General features: G+C 48.8%; 1 long non-coding RNA gene, 1 other non-coding gene and 1 pseudogene across 3 annotated transcripts; 1 reads left to right on the top strand and 2 right to left on the bottom strand.

The window, feature by feature from the left end:
• Window positions 1–1,391: 1,391 nt before the first annotated feature.
• Window positions 1,392–24,146, bottom strand: LOC149359833 (uncharacterized). Of its 2 annotated transcripts, none has more exons than XR_016288809.1 (3): window positions 24,098–24,146; window positions 16,803–16,866; window positions 1,392–4,559 (listed from the first exon to the last, which is right to left on the bottom strand). It is a non-coding gene; the product is annotated as an uncharacterized LOC149359833 (long non-coding RNA). The 2 variants fall into 2 exon arrangements; XR_016288810.1 differs by lacking the exon at window positions 24,098–24,146 and adding an exon at window positions 17,463–17,531.
• LOC149359835 (uncharacterized) lies at window positions 11,014–15,791 on the top strand (annotated as a pseudogene).
• On the bottom strand, window positions 21,624–21,922 carry LOC149359834 (signal recognition particle RNA). Its single transcript, XR_016289309.1, has one exon.
• Window positions 24,147–24,894: the final 748 nt, after the last annotated feature.

Genomic DNA, 24,894 nt, shown 5'->3' with positions numbered 1-24,894 from the left:
TGTTGGTCCGCGGGTGCAAGCACCATTCTTATCACACTAGCCTCAACTGCACCTATGCCAGTCATGGGGAATTAACTGCAGGCATAATGAATCAGTTTTTTCAAGGTTTTTCCTGCTAACAGCGTCTTGCAAGTGACTACAAAATGCAGAGGAGCAGGGCCCGACTGCGATAGGCGCTTCCCTATCCGCCACCTGGGATCCGCGCTCTCTAGCAGGCAGGTTCTGCCGAGAGAAAAATGTGTGCTGGTTTGGCTTAATCAGTCTTTGTTCTGCATATGATGTTGGTTCCCAAGCTGACCATTGGACAAAGGATACATGTCTGGGCACGTCCAACTATCTGCAGCCGGGTGGACAGCAAGCCCCCCAGAAGTGTGCCGGACTCCTGCTATAAAAAAAGCACATCACTTTCGAGAATAACTGAACAGCAATGATCATACCTCGCCACACAGGAAGCTACGGAGACACCTCATTTGTGTTCAGTAAGGCGTCTAAAATACTTGTGTGCCTTTGATTTCAGCAGGTACTACAAGTGCTGCATCTGGTTGTGCCAGGCACAGCACTTATTCAGGTACATGGTACAGCAAGACCTCGAGACGACTGTTCGAGCAGCACACATGAATACCTACGGTTCAGAGCACACCACTGCAACAGAAAGCCTAGTAAGACATGATGTTGGGCTAGTCGGTTCATGGTTAGAGCGAAACAGAAAGCCTAGAGCCACACTGCACTATTACTTCATGCCTGGTTCTGCCAACAGAAAAAATACTGCAATGGTAGCTAACACCGAAGCCACCTACCTGAAGACCTGGAGATGACTAGTTTAGCAACACACACACTACCAGCATCCAGAGCAGACCACCACTATGCATGACACTATGCAGAACATTTAACAAGGGCAGCCTGCAGGAGAAGCAATGGACTACATTTCCTGCACCATGTGTGATAACTGCACCAAACACTAAAATTTATGGTTGCTATCGGTATGAATGACAGGAACCTCCGCATCATTCAGAATGATGCGAAAGCCCTGCAATGCGAAAGCCCTGAGGCTAAAATAAATGAAATGTTATTCAAGTAGTCCTGCTGCAAAACCGCAGGTGCTGGAAAGCGCGTAGACGCAGCAGATGCAGAGGTGCGGTGCTTTCTGGGTCAATAATCTGGCTGCTTCTCCAGGTTTTTCGTACTAGCAGTGTGTTTCAGTAGTGATGGCTGCTTGCCTAACATTTGCTTTGCAGCTTGGGTAGCATTATGAACATTCTTTTTGACTACTTGTACCAGTGATGTGTAGAAATATTACGCGACGTCATTACAGAGTCCTGACAATGAGGGGGTGGCCGTTTGATGCCCGGCGTAGCCGGTAAGCAAACGTAGTGAATGAGACAGAGGCGTGCTACGAGGTAACAACAACAAAACAACATTTATAGTTCAACTGAAGAATGCGGCTGCTTTCACAGAAGCGTAATATACATTCTACAAAACAATGTCAGAAAAAAAATAGCATTAAATACACTCAAGTTATACATTGAATATGTCTACACAGGTCAGAACACAAGTGAGAGTCCAATTAGCTACAGTCGATAAAAGTTCAGAAGGGGAACAAACACACAGTCAATCGGGGAGCGCGGCTGCAGTCCATCCTCAAGCACGCAGTCAGTGCGGCCCCCCGAAGGTGACGTCCTTCCAGGGCAGCTTGCGGTTTCGCGGATGCGGTGCGGCGGCTCGGAGTCCCGGGTGTTCGCGGCGGCAGTGTCTCCACTGACGAGCGGACTGAAGTTCGTGCCCATACGGCCCCCTTTTTAAAGTCCTCGGCCACTAGCGGGTGAGGCACTCACGGCGCCACACAGTCGGTGTCGAGAAAGCAAACACCAAAAAGCGCAAGAAGAACACGTAGGCACCTACACTTTTGACACTGCATGGCCGCCATCTTGGAGGAAAAAATTAACGGACGACTAAAAAGAAGCCCTAGGCTTCGACTCTGGATTCGGGGACCTTGGAACCACAAAGAATTAAAACAACCAAAAAAGGGAGTCGCATACGCCCGCAACTTCTTTCCTGCTAATGGTCAGCTCAAGACTTCGGCAGTATGGGGGCCGGCCTTGAGCCGCCTCTGCTTTCGCAATGCGAGGGGGTTGTCTAAAAAATTGGCAGAGGCTTAGCTTGGTTAAGCCTGGCAGGTTGCGAAAGCTCGTTGTTTCTTCCTGGCTTCACACTGGCGAGCTGCCTTCTCCTTCTGTGTGGCAGTAGACGGCATGGCAAACTATCTTTGTACGCAGTGAGAAAGATCCACCGTGACTACCCGCCATGCTCCGCCGACGGATCGAGCTGGGGGCCCTTTTTTTCGCAACTGGTATGACGTCACCTCGACTGTAACGCCACTGGTGAGAGGAGCGCGAGGCTCACCGCCGTGACTACCGCCGCCCTGCACCGACTGATCGAGCTGGGGGCCCTTTTTTTCGCAACTGGTATGACGTCATTCCGCGAAAGGTCAACTGTAACTACCGCAGTGCCACGCTGAAGGCTCAAAACCTACCGTATTATTGCTTTCGTAATCTGTACCTTGTATCACTCCTATCTTGGTCCTGACCGGACTGATAGTATCTCTAATAAATAAATAAATAATAACTGAAACAGCGTGCATGTATTTTTGACTTCCCGAGACGCATACAAAGAAACGCGTACGCATCAGTTTTTTACAAACAAAAGTAATTTACAGACTGCCACCACTTCAGTGACGTCATGGATCAGCCGAGTCGTCCTTTACGTTCATGAGGTCCTGCAGAAGAGCTGCAGTCAGAGTGCGAAAGCCTTCCATTTCCAAACTTTGTGACTGAGGGTTAGAACCAGCCTGAATGCTAGCAAGAAGCGCCTCAGGCTCACCCAATGGAAATGACCTACTCTGCGCAGAAGTGGAGGGAAGAGCTTCATTTTTATGAGGTGGGCTCTGAAACCCAGAATTTTGTTCTAGTTCCCACTGCACAACAGCATGAATATGCTTGCACAAATTCAAGCTGTTCCTGAAGTCAGCGCATGTACAATGGAACCTGTGGATTCAAATTCGGCATTCATGACAGCTCTTCCTGCAACCTGTGCATGCTGTGCTCCCCTTGACAACTATGTACTGATGTTGCCGCAAAGATTCAGACTCCATAAGCCAGCCACCATGAGGTGCTTTGCTAACACCGGACTTCAATATTATGGAACCTGCACAGTGCTTCTTGAAGTTATCAGCTGTGCGGTGGTCTGCCCTGGGCCTCACCTCAGAAGCAAGCTGCTTCAGGAGCCGGTCATTAGTGAACCTCTGCAAAGTAATCAACAGCTTGTCTAACCTCTGGCACTGCTTCCTCTCCAAGTAGACCGTCTTGAGCTCATTATGTAAGCTCCCCAAATGGTTATTAGGAGTGAGACCGCTGCCTTCTCTATAGCAGAGTGCCCACTGCTGTGGGCGCTTTGCAAACACCCTCTCAAAGTACTCAACGAAGGCTCTGAGCTCCTCCACAGACTTTGACGGCAGAAGTTTCGCAAGGACAGCCTCAACTTCTGTTACGCTTGGGCAAAGCGTCAAAGTGTGCAAAGTTTCCCTGACAAGTTTCCGATTTTCTCTCCTACTAACTTTACTGACATTCAAGTTCCAAATACGCTTGACATGCCAAGTACAGAGCAAGCATTTCTAGGGGCTCCCCATTACCCTTGCCCAAGCATTGTAATATGCTGGCGCATCGTCTGACATGAAGAGCTCGGTGCAAAGTGCCTGAGCAAGTCTCTCCTTGACTGCCTGAAAAAACAACAACCATAGTTTCTTCTGTAGTACTTTTTGAAAGAAGGTACGCGCATGGAATGCCTGACAAGTCTTCGCCAATTACTAGCAGTGTTGTCAGATGAAAATCGTGCGAATTCGTTCCATGGGTGGAATCAATACAAACACTTTTCCTACCATATTCGAGCAGGAATTCCCTGAGTGCTGTTCATGAGAGCCATTTTAAACTTCCCTATGCCTTGTTCCGTAAGCAACTCTCTATCAGCATAGAGCGAAACTGAGGTTTCTTGGAGCTCATTAATCCACATACTCATGCTGACAAACTCATCTGGGTCTTTCTGCTCCTCATTTCCAATATGGAACTTTCGCTTTATATTATAAACATCGTGCCTGTCCAAAGTGTGGAGCACATTCAATTCATCTCCACCAGTTGCATGTGCATCTAGCAAAATCCTTTTACTAGGAACTCCTAGGCTCAGTTTTGCTGCTATGGCATTCTTCTGAGTGGATGTCAAGCGCTGATGCTTCACACTTTTCTCATGGCCGTAGTGCTCCGCCTAATACTCAACACTTACTTTCTCTCCTTCTTGCGTGACAGCCATAGTTGCAAAGCAGTGCTTGTTGCACTTCCCACTGCCCACTAACTTTGGCTGCCGCTTACCTTTTCCAGTTTTCACCTCCATTCCTGACCTGTGGCAAAACAGGTACCTCTTCGTTGCTCCTGAGGGTAAACGCTTTGGTCCAGTAGTGGCTGTGAATTGGACTTGCTCCTTCATTTCTTCTATTTCCTTCCATGCTGCAAAATCTACAAACAAAAATACAAATGCACGTATTTAATGGAGACATATTACACAATGGTCAAACTTGTTTTGCTATGTTTCGAACAATTTAACTGAAGTTTTTCAAGATGTAAGGCAGCCATCAGAGCAACATGGACTAGCTATAGACTTCTCAAATGTGATCGCTCAAGGGTAAAGCACTCTTAGTGCATGAGGCCCACCTGCCCCAAGTTCTGCTAACACTTCATGGATGACGCACTGTAACTGCTCCAATATTTACTAATTTAATCTACCTTGCCCTTTAAAAGCGATTCAATACAGTTTTGTGAGGCATGGCTGCCATATATTCCACAAGGCTAGCAACCTAATGCAAGCTATAGACAAGCGTCAGGCCATGACGTCACGGAGATGCGGCGTTGCTGGAGTCAGCAGTGGCTTTCGTTATGTAGGCAAGAGCCGGTACCGTGTGCCTTGGGTATGCCACGCTTGAGCGTTTTTGAGCGTTTGAGTAGTTTTTTCTCTATTTTTCGCTTCCACGAGCTTCAACATGTACATTTTCTTCACCACCTATCCTAGAAAGGGATAAAACGTCGCTAAGGTATCGGCAAAATCATGCAGTTACTTTTCATATTACCTGACTTTTACTATTGCTGGTCAATCAGAACCTGGCGAAAACAGCTAATACCGGACCGAAAACCAGTTATCAAGCAGAATAAGGCCTGCAATGACTTAAAATATTTAGCTCTGCAGAGCAAACGTAACTTCGTTGTAGCTCGACGTAAACTTCTATCCATTCGCCTGTGCACCTCTCTTAAAGCCAAGCGAATAAAAAAGCATTTTTTCAGACATTACCAGTGAAGATCGCAATTGCATGACTCATTCAAAGTAACTGCATGGCTTCAATGTCCAGTAGTGTTCGGCGTTCTCCGCACTGAAGTGGCTGGACGAGAGCAGGCACATCACAAAGGTTCGTCATGTGAGAAAGCTGCCTCGAGTCTTGCATCCCGCCGTCCTTCTTCTTGGACTTAGCGATCGGGTATGCTGTATCGCCCCAAACGTTGAGACTGCAGACCTGTATACCTCGTGCTTTCTCGGTTTCATTTTATAAGTCAACCTAGTCGACCGTCGTAGCCACGCCGTTGCTGCCAAATATAGGAGCACAGAAGGAAGCCTATGCAGCGCTTCACCAGATAATTCCGCCCAGGTTGTCGAACTGGAATTTTTTTGGGTTCAGTTCAGTTCCGGGTTCGGCTCCGGAGCGACATTTCGTTCCGGTTCGAACCGCTCCGGATAGCGTCGAACCGGTTCAAACGGGTTCAGGCTATAAAAAATTCTGAACGTAGGTTTTTATTCAACCTTGTTTTGCTGTTTACTTTTCTTTGTGATATCAGCATATAAAACAACACTGCAAAATTTGCTCATTGCGAGATGTTTTACTGTTCGCGGCAAAAAGACCTAAATTTACGCAAGAGCCGCGAAATCAAATGAACTCAGAATTAGTGTACACCAGCTATGTATATTAGACTATCTGATGAGTTACATAAAAAGAAAAGGTGATGGATTATTCATCTACAAAACCTTTCAGTTTCAGCAGTTTCGAAGTCCCCGTCAGGCGAGTAATAGGTCTCTCTTGAAGCTCGTGTCAATCGGGAATTTCTCCAGCCCAAAATGCTTAAGCAGGCGCCGTCAGGACCACTGCATGTGCCCACTATGAGCGGAAGTTGCCTTGTATTTGCAGGTGTATAAAGCCAAGACATCTTTCTGTCACCCCAAAAGCGGCTTGCCAGTCACACCCCCCCACCCACCCACTCTGGCACACCTGCAGCATACATCTTGAGAGTTTACCAAAAATATTTTATTTTCATCACCTGCTCTACATTGCCTTTGTAACTCGCATTATCTCGACCACCTATAGCTCAGTTTCTTCAAAAACACAGCTAATCGTGGCATGTCGCTAGTACAGTGTAAAATTAAGATTTTGTCCTATGCTGATGTCGTCTCCGTCTCTTGCTCTGACGAAAAGAATATGATAAAAAAGCAGGCTTGCATTGGTTGGGGGCTCTTCGTGTCTGTACGGACACAAACTTGCGACGTCTTAGATGCGACGTTGCGCTGTGAAGATGTTGCAATTGGTGCATTGCAAGGGGACGATCGTAAATTCGTTAAATAGAATCTTTGTTACTTTTCTGGGTCGCTTTCAAAGGGAGCCCATGCGTGGACAGAATTTTATGCTACCTTGATACAGTATGGTGAGCCTTTCGTGCAGTTTTTGTCCACTAACCTGTTTCATGACTTATTTTTCGAAACCCAAAAAGCCACCGCTTCCTGGCAGCTGTGCTAATAATTATTAGGTGACTAAATGCTCATCTGTCTTTTATGTACATAGTCGCGATGGAATTTTGTGCTGACACACTCGATTTCCTAAATATTCGCTTTTTCTTAGAACCTGTACGGCTTCTCCAGAAGGCAGCTGACAAAGGTTCTGATCGGTTATTACTTCCTCTACGTGCAGCCTTACCTAGCCTTTGCTGACGGTCTTATATTAAGTAAGACGAGTTCAGAGGATGTACATTCAATAGGCCCCAAAAACCTTTCTTAGACCTCAAACGTCGACTTTACGTATTAGGACATGCCATCGAGCCAAGCGGACGTTTGTGCCATGATCAGTGAATTGCTACATCTGCAAGCAAGGAGGAACTATTGAACAAAGAAATTATTTGTGACGCTATGTTCGTTTGAGACACAGCTCACTTCAGCAGTCTCTTAAAAAGGACACTGAGGTCATGCCTTACACTATAAGATTTGTGCCAGTAATGAAGGACACCAGAATTCCGTGTGAACATTTCCTGCTAATAAGACTGCTTAGCGTGTGAAGAAGCTCTATGCTTGATAAACACGCACAATCGCCACTTTCGGCGAGGTCACTGTTCACAGAACAGTTCTCATTTTAGCTCGGAACGTTTATGCTGCGAAAGTTAAACCTCCTGACTGATCGCCCTTTCTTGACGTGTGCACCTTCAGGAATTTTTATGTGCGGGCAGAGCAAGGAAGTGATAGTGGCATGAGGCCGTGTGCCGAGGTCGCGGAATTCGACCCAATCAAGTAAAGCAAGACAAGGTCAGGGAGGTTCCCGATATTCCATGCGGCAACAATAAAAAGAATCTTTGAAGATGGCCGAGTAGCCTACGGCATCAGTAAACGAAGCTTCTCTGTTGCGCCCGCCGCCACTGGCTCGATTCCCACTTACGGTTAAAGCATTGTAGGTGGTTTCGTTACTGCGTTAGCAGTTTAGTCTCCTTTCTCAAAAATTTCCGTGGTGTGAGTGTGTGTACATGCACGCGCGTGTGTCCATGCATGTGGGCGCTTAAGCATGTGTATGCACACGTGTGCACAATTCGGTGGGCGCACATCCGGGCACTCACTGGCAAAAAATTTACAGACGGTTGCAATTGGTGGTAATGCGAAGTTTAAGCGCAACTTTCGCCACTGCCAGGTTGACAACAAACCCGGTGACCAAATCTCGACATGGACTCCTGTCAGCTGCCAAGGCTTGTCTGAGGAACTGCTATGCCGCTATTTTGGCCCTTAGAGAATGTTACAGAGCGTTAACGATGTCGACTATGAAATGCTTCCAGACAATGCAGTGCAACTGCGATGCAGACAGCTCAGACATTGTGCGCGTTGTGTATGGCTTAAACCGTTCTATACACGGTAATGGCAAACATGTTGAAGTCGTAACGTGCTTCAGCTGGAATGCTCTGCTAACCCCCCCCCCCCCCCAACGTTTATTTTCGGTATTAAACTTACGTTGACCGCGAGGCTGTCGGCATCACAACAATGCTTCTCTTTTTCGGAAGGGGAAATAATGCCACATACAGTCCGACAAAATGTAAAAAAAAAGCAGCAGCTAGCAGTGGGCCACGATCCGCGACTCTACTGGCCAATCCCAGTAGTAAAAAGTGGAACAACTTTTTACTATTTGAGTACAGCAAACAAGCCAGGGATCGAAATTCTAGAGCATATAATTGTTTCTCTTGTAAGCGGCTTTTTCTTTAGGTGAGAAGAAAAGTTTTAACAGATTACTTTTAGTTGTGGAAGAATTCTTTGCAAAGGTCCTGAATGTGGGCGAAGCTTCACTCCAGACTTGAGTTGTATCAGACTATAGTATTGCCAGGTGGCACGTGGCTGAGCTGGAAGATGACGATGCAGCGCTCACGCTGTCATGCATCGGCCACCAATCGACCACAGTCTTGCCCAACACCAGGTATTAAAGCACCCTGCGTCAACAAGCATGTCACAACAAGAGAATCGAGCAAGTTCTCAAGAATGGAGATAGCCTAAAAGCGGTGAAGAGGAAACTAGGCAGAGAGAAAAATCGGATGTATTCATTAAGAGAGAGAGGGCAGTGTCATTTCCAAAGTAGGCACAGAGTTCTACTATATAGTAGCCAATGGAATCAGGACAATAATGAAAGGCAGTAGTGCACAGCACTGACATCCCGCCAGTAGCGAACGAGGAAGTGAAGGAAGCCTTAGGAGCAATGCAAAGGAGGAAATCAGCTGGTGAGGATCAGGTCCATATATGCTGGGAAGGTCAGAGGGGAGATGGTGCTAGAAAAACTGGCCACCCTGTACACATAGGGTTTTTCGTGTTTGGGTGAAACCGGACTTTACCACATTAAAATTTTTACACCTCGAATATGCTCTTGAAAGATTGGGTGAAACGTGATTTTCCCCCGATTTCTGAACTACAATGCCCTTAGACAGACAACGAAGAAAACAATCTAACATTATTGAAGTTGACAGCCGTACTGGATCTACTCTAGAAGTGCTTGCTGAGTCAGTCATCCAATGACTACCGACATCTTGATTTCCGTGACCAACGTGTAAGAATATATTAAGGTGCTGACACTGCGCCCGGCGGAGCGGCCAGACCTTGTTCGCTGCTCCTTGCGCTTCTATCGAACGCAGGCAGGTGGCACCATACGATGGAGGCTTGTCTAGTCGCCGAGCTGCGGCAGCTACAATGCAGGTGCTGAGCAATCGTTTGGTGCCGCGGCATGTAGTATGTGCGCTTTCTTAAGTGCAGCAAGGCACCGAAGGATTGAAACTGCTGTTGACACCAAATAATTTTGGGCAACTTCGTGTTATACTTGCTGGGACTGCGTGAATGGGTGAAGCAGCAGCGAGGACGATGCCGTGCGATCCTTCCGAGCTCGTTAACGAAATGCATTCACTGCAAAGTTTTTCCCATCCATCCACACGAATGCTCAGAGCATATATAATAACTATACTGACTCCTAAAATATTGTCACGAAGTTGTGACGACGGGAACGGGTTTATTTACAAGTGGGGATCAGGGACGTCAGTGGACGGCCAGCGTCAGGCGGGCTTCACCACAGTCTCGCAGACTGTCGTTTTCTAGGAGGCTAGGTGGCATTTCGTTTTCTAGGTGGCAACACGACCACAACCATAGTAGCCTTCAGAGGACCAAAGGTACCAAACTTTGTCCGATATGGTGTCACGCTCATACCGTGCCACCTGTACAGAAAGCAAGTCGATGTCTGCCACCAGTGTGGTCGGGTCGGGCATCGCAAGGACGTGTGCCCGATGCCAACCAACCGGATCTGCAGGGGCTGCGGCCAAGCGAACCCCAAGGAAGACCACAAATGTACCCCCAAATGCAAACTTTGCGGCGGCGCTCACCCGACCGCCAACACAGAATGTAAAGCCAGGTACAAGGTTCCCTACGTCGTTCGCAAGCGTCAGTGGGAGCGCCGAAAGGTCAGCCACCAGCTGCCGTCGGAGAGCGTTTTCCAGTCACTCGATAAGCCAGCTGCCCATAAGTCAAGAACGCCATCAAGAAACCGCGCGCAGTCGAGAAATACCAGCTGCAGGAGCCAGAGCAGAGACGCGCGAAAAACGAAAACCCAAAGATCACCGTCGCGCGAGAGAGTCTGTTGGGTCAACGCCGCACGAGGTATGAAGACCAATCCGAGCGACAACGTTGAAACAGAAGACAACGCTTCAACCAAGGAACGAGAGATCAACGAGGCCCTGGAAAAGGAGAACGCGACCCTGCAAGCCACCATCAACAACCTCACCAAGGAAATCGCGGAGATCCGCAACGCCCTCCGCAACGTCATACAGCAAAGATCCAGCCCGAGCGGCAACAACAAGGCCGAAGAAACTACGGCCGGCACAGACAAGGAGCCGCCAACGAAGAAGAGGGCCGTCGAATCGCGCAAGACCAAGAACAACATGAGCAACTGCAGCACCGACAGCAGCAACAACAACGTCGAGGCCAAACTCAACAGCCTCGAGGATATGATCAAATCGATGAAGGAAGCCATCGAAGCCTTCCAAACGGAGAACGTCAATAGACTCAGCAATCTGGAAAGCAGTGTGCAACTAACACTAAGCAACCCATTGTTCATGCCAGTACAGCAGCAAGTCAACCAAGCGCAGCAACTCGGAGAATTCCGAACAGGACAATCATGGCCTCCAACTCCACAGGCATAACAGTGTGGCAGTGGAACTGCCGCTGCTTCGTCAAGAAGAGGGCAGTCGTCCAGCAACACATCGAGCACGCGGCACGCAAGCCCGACGTGCTCCTGCTCCAAGAAACACTAACGGACAAGCCATCCCTCCCCGGCTACAGGGTGCACGCGGACCCGCCCGACGGCAGAGGCCTGTGCACCCTGGTCAGGAAGGGACACACCTTCGTCGAACACCGGCTAAGCAACGTCAGGATCGAACACATGCTCACTGAACTCATACCGACCAAGCAAAGAAAAAACAGCATCTTCATTTTGAACATCTACAGTAACCCATCGCAGAGACTGCAGAAGTTGAAAGCCATTCTTCACAAGGCAAGCACGACGGCCGGCCAGAGCACGCTGATCGCATGCGGCGACTTTAATGCGATGGATCCGGCGTGGGGCTACGTCAAGAGAATGCGAAAGGCAGAAACCTATCCCAAGACGCGGCAGAACTCGGCTATACCCTCATAACCGACCCGGCTTACCCAACGAGAATTGGCAACTCTGTGTCCCGAGATACCAGCCCAGACCTCACGTTTGTCAAGAACAACGAACCGATTACGATCACGTTGAGGAACACGGGGGTGTACCTCGGCAACGACCACATGATCGTGGAAATCGGCATACCGGAGCAGAGCAGTACCAACGTCAGGAAACATACGTGGATCGATTGGACCGCTTTCAGAGATAACAGAAATCAGGAGGCGGAAGAGATCGAAATCGACAACATCGACACGTGGACCAACAAGATCCTCCAAGACGTTCGAAACTCAACCAAGGACATAGAAACAGACCTCGAAACGAACAGAATGGATAGCCGACTGGCCCACCTCATCGAAGCCAAGCAGTCCATTCTCAACAGATGGAAAAAACAACGCCTTAATCGTAGGCTACGAAAGAAAGTCGCAGAACTCAACAGAGCAATCGAGGACCACTGTCGCACGCTATGTGCGCAACAGTGGAACGAGATATGCAACGCCGCCGATGGCCAGATGCAAAAGAGGAAAACATGGAACTTGCTGAAGCATCTGCTCGACGAAACCAAGACTAAGTCACACCAAAGGGACCGACTGGCGAAACTCATCCATCGAGAAGTCACTAAACACGGCGCTGATGAGGTGGCGAAACGCATCAGCGACAGATACCTGCCGACTACGCCCACGGAGTGCCACGGGGGGCTGCCCAAGGCCCATCTCGACAGAGATATAGACGTAGAAGAAGATCGCACGGCACTGCAGGACCTCAACAGCAGGTCGGCGGCCGGGCTGGACCGCATCACCAACAAGGCGCTTAAGAACCTCGACGACAAATCCAGAGAAAGCCTCGCGAGCTATTACAACAAATGCTGGAAAACGGGAACGCTGCCGACGCAGTGGAAGAAGGCCAAGATCATCCTGATCCCCAAGCCGGGCAAGCCATCCGACACGCATAACCTCCGACCCATATCGCTCACATCTTGCGTGGGCAAGGTGTTGGAACATGTCCTGCTCAGCAGGTGGCAAGAATACCTCGAGAAAGAAGATCTCTACCCGGAAACAACCATTGGCTTCAGGCAGCATCTTAAGTACCCAAGACGCCATGATACAACTCAAGCACCAGATCATCGACGGCAACACCGGCGACAACAAAGCAATACTGGGACTCGACCTGCAGAGCACCTTCGACAAGGTGAAGCACTCGGCGATCCTATCCCAAGTCTCGAAACAACATGGGAGAGAGATCATACAATTACATCAAAGACTTCCTCACGGACAGAACGGCCAAGCTCAGAGCGGGGGGACCTCCAAGCACAGGAAAAGAAGCTGGGAAGCACAGGCACACCTCAGGGATTGGTCATCTCGCCGGTGCATTTCAATCTCGTGATGATAGGAGTGGCCGAAAGGCTCAGGAACATCAAGGAAGTCCGACATACGATATACGCCGCCGACATAACGCTGTGGGTGGAAGAAGGCAGCGATGCCCACATCGAATCCACTCTACAGGTGGCCGTTGATGCGATCGAAGACCAACTCGACGGAACGGGGCTCCGATGCTCGCCGAGTAAGTCGGAGCTCCTCGTCTACCCGCCCGTCAAGCACCGCAAACCAAAGAGCAGCCCGAGAGAGTGCGAGGCAATCAAAGTCAAGACCAGAGAGGGAAACGCGATCCCAAGAGTCAACAAGATCAGAGTGTTGGGAATGACGATCGAGACGCATGGCAGAAACGGCGAGACCGTCACCCGACTCATTGCGAAAGCGGCGAACGCCACGAGACTACTCAAACGACTCACGAACAAGAAAAGCGGAATGACGGGAGAGAGCCTCATCAGACTGATCCACTCGTTCGTCATTGTCACGTAGCGTACGGGGCGGCCTACCACAAGTGGAAGAAGACCGAGAGAAACAAGATAGATATACTCATCCGCAAAGCCTACAAGACAGCAATGGGACTGTTCGAAACAATGAGCACCAAACGCCTCCTGCAGCTGGGGGTGCACAACACTCTAGAGGAGATAGCGGAGGCCCAACGCGCCGCACAACTCGAAAGACTGTCTATGACCAAGGCCGGCCGGAAAATCCTGGACAACCTGGGAATTGGATATCAAGGCAGGGAGCAGACGCAGCTCCCCGTCCCCGATGAGATCAGGCGCAACATCAGAGTGGACTCGGTACCGAACAACATGCACCCGGAGTATAATAGAGGGAGGAGAGCAGCGAGAGCCAAGGCGCTGATAGACCAGCACGCGGCCGACACACACCCGCACGCTACGTTGACGCGGCTGAGTACGCCAAGATACACGGCTTCACGACAGTCGTCGTCGACGACACAGGCACCGTTCGCATGACCACCAGCACGAGATGCCCCAAGGCAGAGCAAGCGGAGGAGGTGGCCATCGCCGACCGCGACTGCCACACGGTGCTATGCGACTCGAGGCAGGCGGTGAGAAATTATGCCAAAGGCAGGATAGCGAAGGAAGCGGTGCACATACTGCAAGAAACCAAGAACGACGATGGCAGCAAACAAGTGAGAATCAAGTGGTTCCCGGCGCACGCGGGCAAGGCGTCAGACCGCAACGCCAACCACAACGAGACGGCACACGCCGAGGCGCGCGCGCTAACGGACCGCGCCTTGGTCGACTGGCCGCTGTGGTTCAGCACCAAGGACCGAATGACCGAATACAACGAAATAACCAAGGCGTTCCGCCTAGCTCGCAGAACCCTTCCACCCTCTTGCTCGGGGCTCAGTCGAGAGCAAGCCGTTTTATTCAGACAGCTACAGACGGGCTCATTCCCCAGCCTGTCGCTGTTGCACAGAATGTATCCCGAGACGCACCCGACAGACAAATGCAGAGTCTGCCGAACGGAGACGGCCGGCTTCGCACACATTCTGTGGAATTGCAGCAAGTACCAGGAAGAAGCTAAGTCTGGGAGGATCCCGCCACGACTGGAAGCAGCCGCAGGGAGCGACAAACAAGAGGAACAACTTTGGGCCGTCCAGCAGGTCATCGAGGCGCTGGCTCGGCAGGGACCCAGCGAGCCGGCAACGGCGAGCGGGGACCCAGGCCGCGCGGCCGGCGCCCAGAGGATGACATAGGCCCCGTCCGAAGCGCGCGTGCGCTCTACTGCAGGCCCCAAATAAACGTTTTAACAATCCAATCTAGGAGGCTTTCTTGAACTTGCCTCTTTTGTCAGACTGGGACATCTGGGAAAAATACTGGGCACAGCATCAGCCAGAAGGATCGGTTTCTTGGGTGCATTTAAAAGTGCCTTGCCATTAAACTTGGCATAGTACGATTTTATAGTGTAAGCTCGGGAAAATGCTTCGCGCAGATGTGGTCACTAGATCGAATTATCCTACCTGTTCTGGGCAGATGGGATATTTATTTCCTATCCTCGCCTAGAACCAAAGTTCTAGGCGATCGGGCTCAAACGCAGCTTTAAAGAGCGACACTTGGTCTGGACAACTCTGGTAGCCTGATCTGCACTTGGATACTAAGTATAATCACGTATGGTCAGCTTCTGCTGCCATGTACATAGGCCGCAACAGCCGTCCAAGGTGTGAGCCCACACCACCACGTGGGTTTGCACAATCACTGCAGCTGGTCCCAAACCGCAACACAAAAGCTAGTTCTACCAAACTTTGTTCGCGCACAGTGCCTACGACAACATCGAAGGCATGAACCTAAACGTCCACACCTTGTGATGCACTCTTGCAGTGCAAAACACCGAAAAACAAAACCTAAAATGGGACCGAAAGCCGTGCAAACCGTTCACCCGCGTCCGCCACTCTGCAAGTGAATGGCCACCACTGCGCTGAGCCCCCGCGCCAGTGTGCGCATATAGTAGAGGGCAAACATGATCTGTGCGTGCTCTCCGCAGTGGCAGACAGCCAGTGTCAACACCGAAACTATTTTTACACCGTGTTCATGACCGGTGCAGACCCTTTTTACAAGCAGTTGAACCAGTACTTGATGGAAGCGAAGCAAGCCCCACAAATACAGGTGTTGAAGTCAGGGACTATTGGAATGACAACTGCGGGCTACCCCAGGCTAGGAAATGCTGTGTTGACGGTCACAATACTGTAGACAATAAGGAATTTTAACAATGGCTGCACACGAAGACATTTCAAATTACAGTACAAAAAATCGGAGAGGAAACAAACTCCACCAGAAGGGTATGACGCGATAGCATGTGGATTAATTCCCGTATATGCAAAAGGTCATTATCTATTTTAGATTCTTATATCCCTGACAGTCCTCATACCCCTCCTGGTGCAGCGGATAAGTCATACGCCTCTGCCCTGCAATGGCAGGTGCTCCCCAGCGGCAGCTCTATATGACCCACGTTGCTCTTCCCAAATACGAGTCTTTCATTTAGCTGGGACCTTTCCCACTGGACAGTTTGCAATGGGTGGGTTTGAGGACGCCACAAGGTCGTGTGACGTAGGTGGGCCACCTGCCTCGTAGGTTGCTCCCGCAGCCAATCATTAAGTGCTACCTGCCAGGTTGCATGAGAATGCCATGTTTTACGGGTACCATTGAATGTTAACACACACACACACAAACGAGTTTTCGCTCAATGAGGCAAGCAAGGTTTGCGCATTAAAATTAGTTTTGTATTTGCACTAGTACCCTGCACATGCAATATAAATATCATGCAGAAAGGAGCCATGCTCCTTTATTGAGAGCACAGAGACAGCACTGATGACTTCTTAGTGAATAATACAGTTTACGTGAACTGTTCACAGAAAGAAAAGATCATCATTTCGCCAGTTCTAAGCAAGAACGTGCAAGCTTGTAGCTCCATTGTGTCCAAGTTCTCACCCCCGAATACTGCACGTTTGCCGAAGCAGAAAGAAGAGGTAAACTGTTGCTCCATGCGCATTAAAATTACAGAGGAGAGAGCTATAAACAACAGATAAGCAGAAGCAATGAGGCGCATAATGCTTCTTATTCGTATGCATTTCTCACGATATTTTTTTTTGCGCATCCTGTGCTTCTGCTGTGCCTGCAAATAGCATTAACCAGGAGTCGTCCTGCGCTTGCTGTGCTTATTCCTTGCTTTACCCAGCAATATAATTCGCAATGCACTGACCTCTGTCGTTCATGTAAGTACCTGGAAGCGCTTTAAGCTGTCAAAATTTCGCTCCCTTTTCCTCCGCAGAACACTACGCGAGCGGTCTACGCAAGCTAACATTTATTCGTGCATGCACAAAAAAAGAACGCCAAGAACGCGTGCATCTTCCTCACCTGAATAGGAAGAAAACTGAAGCGTACTTAGTCTCGACACGAACCCATGGTTCTGCTCGTGGTGCTGCAACAATTCGCCACGGCGGGCAAAGTTTACATTAGTACACTGGCATGGCCTCCTGTATTATATAGGAGGCTATGACACTGGTCACAAGAATAGGAGCCTTTCGCGAAACAAAGAGCGCTTATAGCTTCGGGATGCTGGTTTCGCAAATGCCTCCTTTGAGAACTCTCAAAAGCAAACTTAGCTTGGCACACTGGGCACAGATACTTATCAGGCGCAGGTGACTCGGCGGGTGGTGCACTTGGTCCCTCCATTCCTACAAGGGCACCTCATCGACAGACACAAACACAATTTATATTGCCCAATAAAGAATGCGCAACGGCGCTAACAATTAGAAAAGTGCGCACCCAGCGCAACACAGAATACGGCAACGGCCAAAAGAAAGCTCAACAGAGCTGCTACTGAACAAAGCGGTTATAAAACAGCGTGAAACAGAGAACGCGCAACTGCGCTAACAACTAGGAACTATGAATATGGCAACGGCCAAAAGAAAGCTCAACGGAGCTGCGACAGAAAGAGGTAATAAAACAGTGCAATCAGCCCTACAGCCTAAAAGACCAGCGAAGACGCTCGCACAACGGACAAGGTGGATGTACCTTGCAACGGACACGAGAGGACCGTTAGAATATCGAAGTGTGCAAAACAATGAAGTCACGTGATCATGCACAAATAAAAGCCCAAATTCAATTTACATGAAAAAAAAACTGTAAAAAGCTTCTATAAAAGTAATAAGCATTGTTCGGACATGCATTGTTTGTAAATATAGTAAAAAAAAATATTATTTCAGCTAGACAAAAAACACAAACAAACGTAGACAGGGGAAGAGAATTACCCCTAGGGACAGGGATTTCTAAGGGGCGGAGTCAAACCTAGGGAGGACCCGGATGGGTTGAACCGCACAAACAAAAAAGAAGGCTGTTCATTTTCTCATGTGAGTCGGCTCGGTTCTGGCTGAGACTGGCAGCGTTGTTTCCATGCCAGAGCGCCCCTGGTGGTGTATTTTTATTTTACTTGCTTTGCAGGGCTTTTATCTAAGACAAGAAAGTTGTTTTTGTTGATCTAATATAAAACGCAGACAGGTGACAAAATGTGTCTCTATTTATTCACACAATTTGCAGTATATTTACTGTTTGTCCGGTCATCAAGCTCGCGCCAGGTGATGTCATATCCGCTGCTAAAAACCCCCCACTGTGTGGCGACACCATCAGAGCCATGAAGTTGTTTTTGGGAGGACATTAAAATATTAATAGCACCATTATAACTCACTGTATGCAATCAACAGGCAAAACAGTTAACTAAGATTGTGTTTCTGGGCCCCTTTAAAACGTGAGCTTGACTGTATATAGTATGCCTGAATACAACGAGCACCTGAGCTGGGGCAGCGGAAATAAAGGATAGCAGGCAGTGTGTAGAAGTGAAAAAGAGGTGAGGGGATAGCAGAAAGGACAGGGAGAGGGGTACAGTGGGCAATAAAACTATTTACATATGCACATGATAAATATATATAGGTCGCAGGCGCGTGAAGGTCTGGTAGGACACAGTACAAACACACGTGCATGACAAAGCACAAAACAGCTGGAGTGGGGGTGTCCAGCTGTTCATCGTCCAAGGTAGGACACGCGGAGCGTTAGGTCACTGCATAATTACCTGGCGGAGATTCCTAATTTGGAGCTTTTAAGTTTTTTCAGAAACAGTTATGTATTGCCACATTCTTAAATGTATGTATAGGATTGCTTTAATTGAGGCTGATGAATGTACCCAAGCAACCACAGATATCCGTCGGACGTACGAGCTAGATCCGAACGTCCTTTGCCGAGATCGGACGTCCATCGGACGTACGAACACAATCCGATTTCGGATGTCCGTATTCGTACATACGCCGGACGTACGGACAGTGTCCACTTTTGTACATCCGCATGAGAGACGAGGTGTACGTCCGAAGGATGTAAGGCCGAGTATTTTCCCAGGCCATGAGTATGGACGTTTTTTATTTCACAGAAAATTCGCGTCTTTCGTGTATGTATACTGTTTTATTTGCATCAGTTGGAGGGCTTGACGCGAAGATGTTTGTAAATTGGTGCGATTCCACTCCTTCCTGCAGTGCAAGAGCCGCCAACGAGCTTTTATCGAAGAGAAGCAGGTGTTGCAGAATTTTGCAAGAACTCAATAACTAGTTTTATATTTATAAAACTTCTCCAAATTAGTGGAGTTGTGCGACATGTCCACCGTTTTGCTAGCAAAACTAGCCATTGAAACCACTCGTAAGTATCATCAAAACTCCCGTGCATTCTGCTATCACCATCATCATAGATGTCAGTTCGCGGTCAGTCCAATCCAATCCATCAGTACGGCTCCGTAGCGCTGTTTTGATTTGTCGCGTAGTGTTGTCGCGCAGAGCTTTATAGCTCTGTTATTATAATGTGTGGCTTTGTTCGGTCTGTGGACGAAAGTAGTATGTAACTAAGCAATTCGAAAGATACGGGAAGCTCCTGAAGCTCTTCTGGAACACCGGAATCCCGTACTGCGTCGACCTTGGTTTAAAGAAGGCTTAGTGCACATGTGATTGCCTACGAAGGTATGTATCCAGTACACTTCTTGGAACTTGCTTCTAGGACAATGCAGCATGCATGCTCATATAAAATTCGTTCACAGGACAGTGGGAGCAGTAAGCGCGAGGAGATGGCTTCCACAAGTGTGTGCTGTTCTCACACTTTCGGGAGCCCTCGACTCGCGCGGCTAATTCCCACTCCTCTTCAAAGTTGCGGGACGGAGTATTTTCGCATCTTGTTAATATTTAAGGCATCGCTAGGTTCTCTGTGCCTATATAAAGAGTGACAACGCGCGAAAGGCAGACCATAGGAAGCACGTGTAGTTCGCAGTGGTTCGCAACGGAAGCTTTGCGGCTTTCTGTGCACAGTCGCGTACAGTGCTGCGCAGGTTAGTTCGCTAAGGCCCATGAGAATAAATAAAGAACATATACATTGTCAAATATGGTGTGGAAAGTGAGAGCAGTTATTGCCTTATACTTATTGAGAGAGAGAGAGAGGGAAAGGCAGGGATGCCTTTCCCTAAGTGCATTGTCTGTTATACTTGCAGCATTAAACACTTCTATTAATTGGTTCCAATGTTTTTACTTGGGCTGCTGCATTGTGCCATTTGTTTTACATGACTGATGTTTGCCGCGTTCTTTTTATTTCAGAAATACTGTGGGTGGGAAGATTACGGATGTGTGTCCCAAGCTTGCCACATTTGAAGAGTCACATTTACGAAATTTTCCGAATATAACCCATTGCTCTGCTGATGTATCATCAACCACAATAAAATATGCCTGCTATGCATCAAACTGTTTTTTGTTTTATTGCATCGCGCGGAGTGAAAAAAGCACGCATGCACCATATATGCGAATATTCGAGAAAGATCCGCCAATGGACGTACTCAACTGGACGTCCGTCGGCCGGCGAACCGTATACCTTTGGCCACCTTTCGGACGGCCGACGGACGTCTACCGGCTGTTTGCGGATGTTCAGCGGACGTACAGAACATCCGAAACAGACCTCTGTCGGCCGTCCGAAGGATATCGGTGGTTGCTTGGGTAGCTGCAAATGGTAGCATGGCGCATCAGTGTAGTAATGGTGCATACACCTGTCGGGGAGCAACCAAATAAAATGCCTTTTGTTGCGAAAGCAACACTACGCAAGCCAGCTCGGCTCGTTGCGTGGTCGCACTTCAGCCGTATGCCATGGCCCACGAACGACCTTGAGCCGTGTCGCCTATAGCAACGCCGCAGCCGCGCTCCAACAGATGACGCCGCTGCCGTCGCCACTCACTCCACCAGATGTGCTCCGCTGGGGTAGAGGGAGAGGAGGTGTCGCCTCGCGGGGGGGTATGAGTGGATTCTAGTCGTTATGGAGAGCGCGAAAGAGAGGCAACAACGAAAGAACGAAGCGAGGAAGACACAACGCGCTCAATTGATTTCGGAATTCAACTAGGGTTAACCAGAGCTAAACCACAGCCAGTTTTTCTATAGGAGCACACAGTGCGGCAATTGCAATTCTGCAATAGGACTCTGAACATATCACGAAGAGCTGCGAATTATTACCTAGTGGAGGTGTCTTCACAAAGTTACTCGTAACATATTCTGCATGGAAGCTGTTGTCATCTCCTTCAGTCATTAGCTACTGACACTTTTTTGCAGCTCCTGGCATAGACAGCAAAGCTTTCGAAAACAATGCACATATCTTTATTTTGTCAGACCTGATTAAATTTAGTTGTCAGCAGTACTCCCGCCACCCTACGGCAGGTTACCATGTATTAGTATATAAAGGTAAACAGATGTAGCCATGAGGTACGAGCAGTGACAAGCACAGTCGGCCATATTCCTTTGTTAGCAACACAATATGTTGGTAAGCAAAGCAAATTCAACAGCTACTTTTAGCTACTTTCAAGAAAAAGATACGCTTGGGGGAAACTATATGGACAAATTCTGCAACTGCAAATTCCTGTTCACGGAGGGCTTTTTATTCTCGTGCGATCTGAAGAGGGACCTCCCTCGGATATTCCAGTCTTCTTTACTATCCGGGCACGGCCGCTCAATGGAAACTCTTACCAGTGCGGTCATGGTTGTTGGCTGCTCCAGGTACTCCTGTACTCCCTTAGCGCTCGTAAAGCGGATCGTCGCATTCTATATATATATAAACTCGTTGTAGACGTTCATTTCACGCGTTCTTTTGAATATTCGCACTAAATTAAAAAAAAAAAAAGATCTAGGTCCGGATCTGACCACCGGGCTGCACCGCGGCCCCCATTCCGGGGCGCTATCCCACTACTGCGACACGCGGGAGCTTTTGCCTGCTGCGTCTCCGCCCTGGGCCGGTCCGCTCCTCCTTAGGCGACCTGGCCGCCGCCGGCCTCCGCCGGGGTGACCATATCGACGCCCCGCTTAGCGCGGACGCCCCGTCAACATGGGCGACCGTGGCTCAGGACTCCCGGTGTCAGCCCGTCCTCTAGACCTCGCCTCCAAGCAGCTGGATTACAGGGGTACGCCACGACCCCCGGCCGTTAGCTAAGCGGCAGCAGTCGCGTTTTCTAAACACTGTATCGATTTCTTTTTCTTTTTTTTTGGAAGCGTTGGTTACTTCGAGGGCCATGCGCATTAGAGCTCTGAAACGAGGTATAACCGCGGGTCTTCAGCTGAACTCCTGCCAAAACCATGTGCTTCGAATCGCCGTGAACACGTGGACAGCAGCTGCGGAAAGCGCATCACGCGTTAACGGAGCGCACACGTGAGGGCGCCACACGTTCGCTGTGTGCGTTACGGCAGAACGTTCAAATCGCAAAGCGCGCGTGAAGAGGACACGCATGTTTCACAGATTTTATCGCAGAGCAGGAGGGCCTCGAGTAGCTTGTGACATGGTGGCGTTTCGTTGTTATAGGTCATGCATTTGTCTTTTTCCGCCGAAAAAAATGTTTTAGAAGTAAAATTTCTCGCTTGGGCGGGAGGGTGAGAGGGGATCGTTTTGCCGTCATTCCACCACCTTATTCGCCTCTGCGTTGATGCCCGTCAAAAGCTTTTTCTTTTCTTGTCGCCCGTTCATTGCCCCTTTAGTGAAACGAAACATTATAGTTATCACAATCCTCAACTCTTTCAAAAGCTTATGCAGCAACATGGTCACTTTTACTACGTTCACACAAGAAATTCAAGAGGGTGCCAAACCTCAACAGTAACGTGCAGCGCTAAGGGAGTTAATAAGCAGTTTATTTCAACTTCCCCTTCAAATCTGAAAACACGTGTTTGAAGTCTGCATTCAATCCTGGGACAGTACCCGAATTTATTTTCATTAAACCTGCAGTTCTTATTCTATCAAGGCTCGGTGCGTTGGAAAGAAATTGCTCGGAGTGAAGTGAGCGGGTGCATTTGCAGGATATATTTAAAAAAAATGTATGGCCTCGCATCATCCAAAATTTTATGTACTTAGGACGTCCAAGGGTCTTCCATCACGATGCACTCGCCAATTAAGCGTCACGGACGAGAATCTCGAGTGCTAGAGTGGCTCGTCCTACAATAAATTTAAGGTCGTCATGTCAGTATAGCTGGAAAGCCTTGAAAAAAATTACCCCCTCAAAGGGACACTGAGGTAATATTCTCCATTGATCATCACCACAAAATAAATAAATATAAATAAAATCCCCTGTGTTCCTTGATTTCTGTGGCTGTTGGCATCTCTTGAATGTATAACGCTCGAGCCCCTCATTCCCCCCCCCCCCCCCCCCCCCCCCCCCACACACACACACACGCACGCACGCACGCATGCACGCACACCGCTATCAGCGGCCTATTTCGCAAGTAAGCTGCGTACGTCGACAAATTTCTTTCGCGGATTCCAGAGGTTATGCTACACCGCTTTTCGCTTCAAAACGACGGCAACCAGTTCTCAACATCGACGTCACGAATTTGAATCGAAATGGCAAGAAAGTCGTCACTTTTGCGCTTTGTCCCAGTGCGTAGATAGAGCGAAAGTAAGATGGAAGGCGAGGAGAATATAACAGTATTCCGGTTGCCTATCCTGCAGTGAAGGGAAGGGGTGGATGCATGCAAAAGGGAAAGTCGAAGACGAAGGACGCCAGTTGAGGATGTCCGCGCTACACAGTCACGCGGTAGAGTGACCTCCAAAAGTCTGGCCTGAAAGCCGCCAAGTCATATCACTCTTGAGCCTGTCGCGTGGTATCTGCTCGCTCGCCGCTAACACCCGGGCGCTGCAAAAAGAGCACATGCCTAACCCGTACCACTGAGTGACGCGCACTCGCATATGCGTGGCTATAGCGCTCTCTCCCGCCGCGCGGTTTCGATTTTGCCACTGTGCGACCCCAAAGGTCCTCGCGCTGCAGCGGCGACTATAATGTAATTTTAGAAAATCTAGAAACTCACATGCATATTGCTTACGGTGCACTACAAACCTCTCAACAAATCATGGGACTATTTGTAGTAGTTAAATATTATGTATTTAATACTAGTTAATCAGCCTGCTAGTTAAAACGTCTTAGCTGTGTTCTAATACACACCACCGCTAAAATGCTGTGCCGAGGTGAGCGCTCTCCACTTTTTGATATTTGCTAACTGTCTTAGGTGAAACGCAGTGTATTTTGCAGCGTTTGCTGCGCAAGAGACGTTGGCCCGTTTCACGACGGCCGAGGTTCGCTCAGTTGCACAGGTGCTTAACAGGGGTAGACTGACCTTTGAACGGGTGCACCTGTGCAGACGTCGTCATTATCATCATCATCAGCCTGACTACGCCCACTGCAGGGGAAAGGCCTCTCCCATCTCTCTGAAAACGAAAATTGAAAATGTAAATGTAATTTGCTCTTGAGATAAAGAAACAGGCAGCAACTGTCTCACAGCTCGGTGGCCACCTCAAGCGCGCCCATCTACGACATTCTTGGACAAACATTTTGAATATTGGAAAACTGTAAGGTACTGTTATGGAAATATTGAAGATAATGGTCCGTTTTTTCAATATGTAGCAAAATATTTCTTTTATAGTGTTTGGTTGGTTGGTTTATGGGGTTTAACGTCCCAAAGCGACTAAGGCTATGAGAGACGCCGTAGTGGAGGGCTCCGGAAATTTCGACCACCTGGGGTTCTTTAACGTGCACTGACATCGCACAGTACACGGTAAAGATGTCAGTGCACGTTAAAGAACCCCAGGTGGTCCATCGCTCGCATCGAGCAGTTAAGACTGCCATAGAAAACCAATGGGTAATGCTTTTGAGGAAAGCAAAAACGTTGATAGCAGAAAAATGCAAGCTTGCCAACGGGAGTTCTGCGAATATGTTGATTGTTATGCGCCACATCTTCACATGGAGCGGCCGTAGGTGGACGACGGTGATGGCCCTCGCCAACCAATTAACTGTAAATTGTTTTTTGAGGAAAGGAAACGGCGCAGTATCTGTCGCACATAACTCGGCGGACACCTGAACCGCGCCGTAAGGGAAGGGAGGAAGGTGAGAGTGAAAGAGAGAAAGAGGTTCGTA

This window comes from Amblyomma mixtum, chromosome 2, assembly GCF_055824585.1.
Source record: "Amblyomma mixtum isolate Tamu chromosome 2, ASM5582458v1, whole genome shotgun sequence".
Classification (NCBI taxonomy): Eukaryota; Metazoa; Arthropoda; class Arachnida; order Ixodida; family Ixodidae; genus Amblyomma; species Amblyomma mixtum.
The sequence above is the reverse complement of the archived record's forward strand: the minus strand, read 5'-3'. Positions and strand labels throughout refer to the sequence as shown.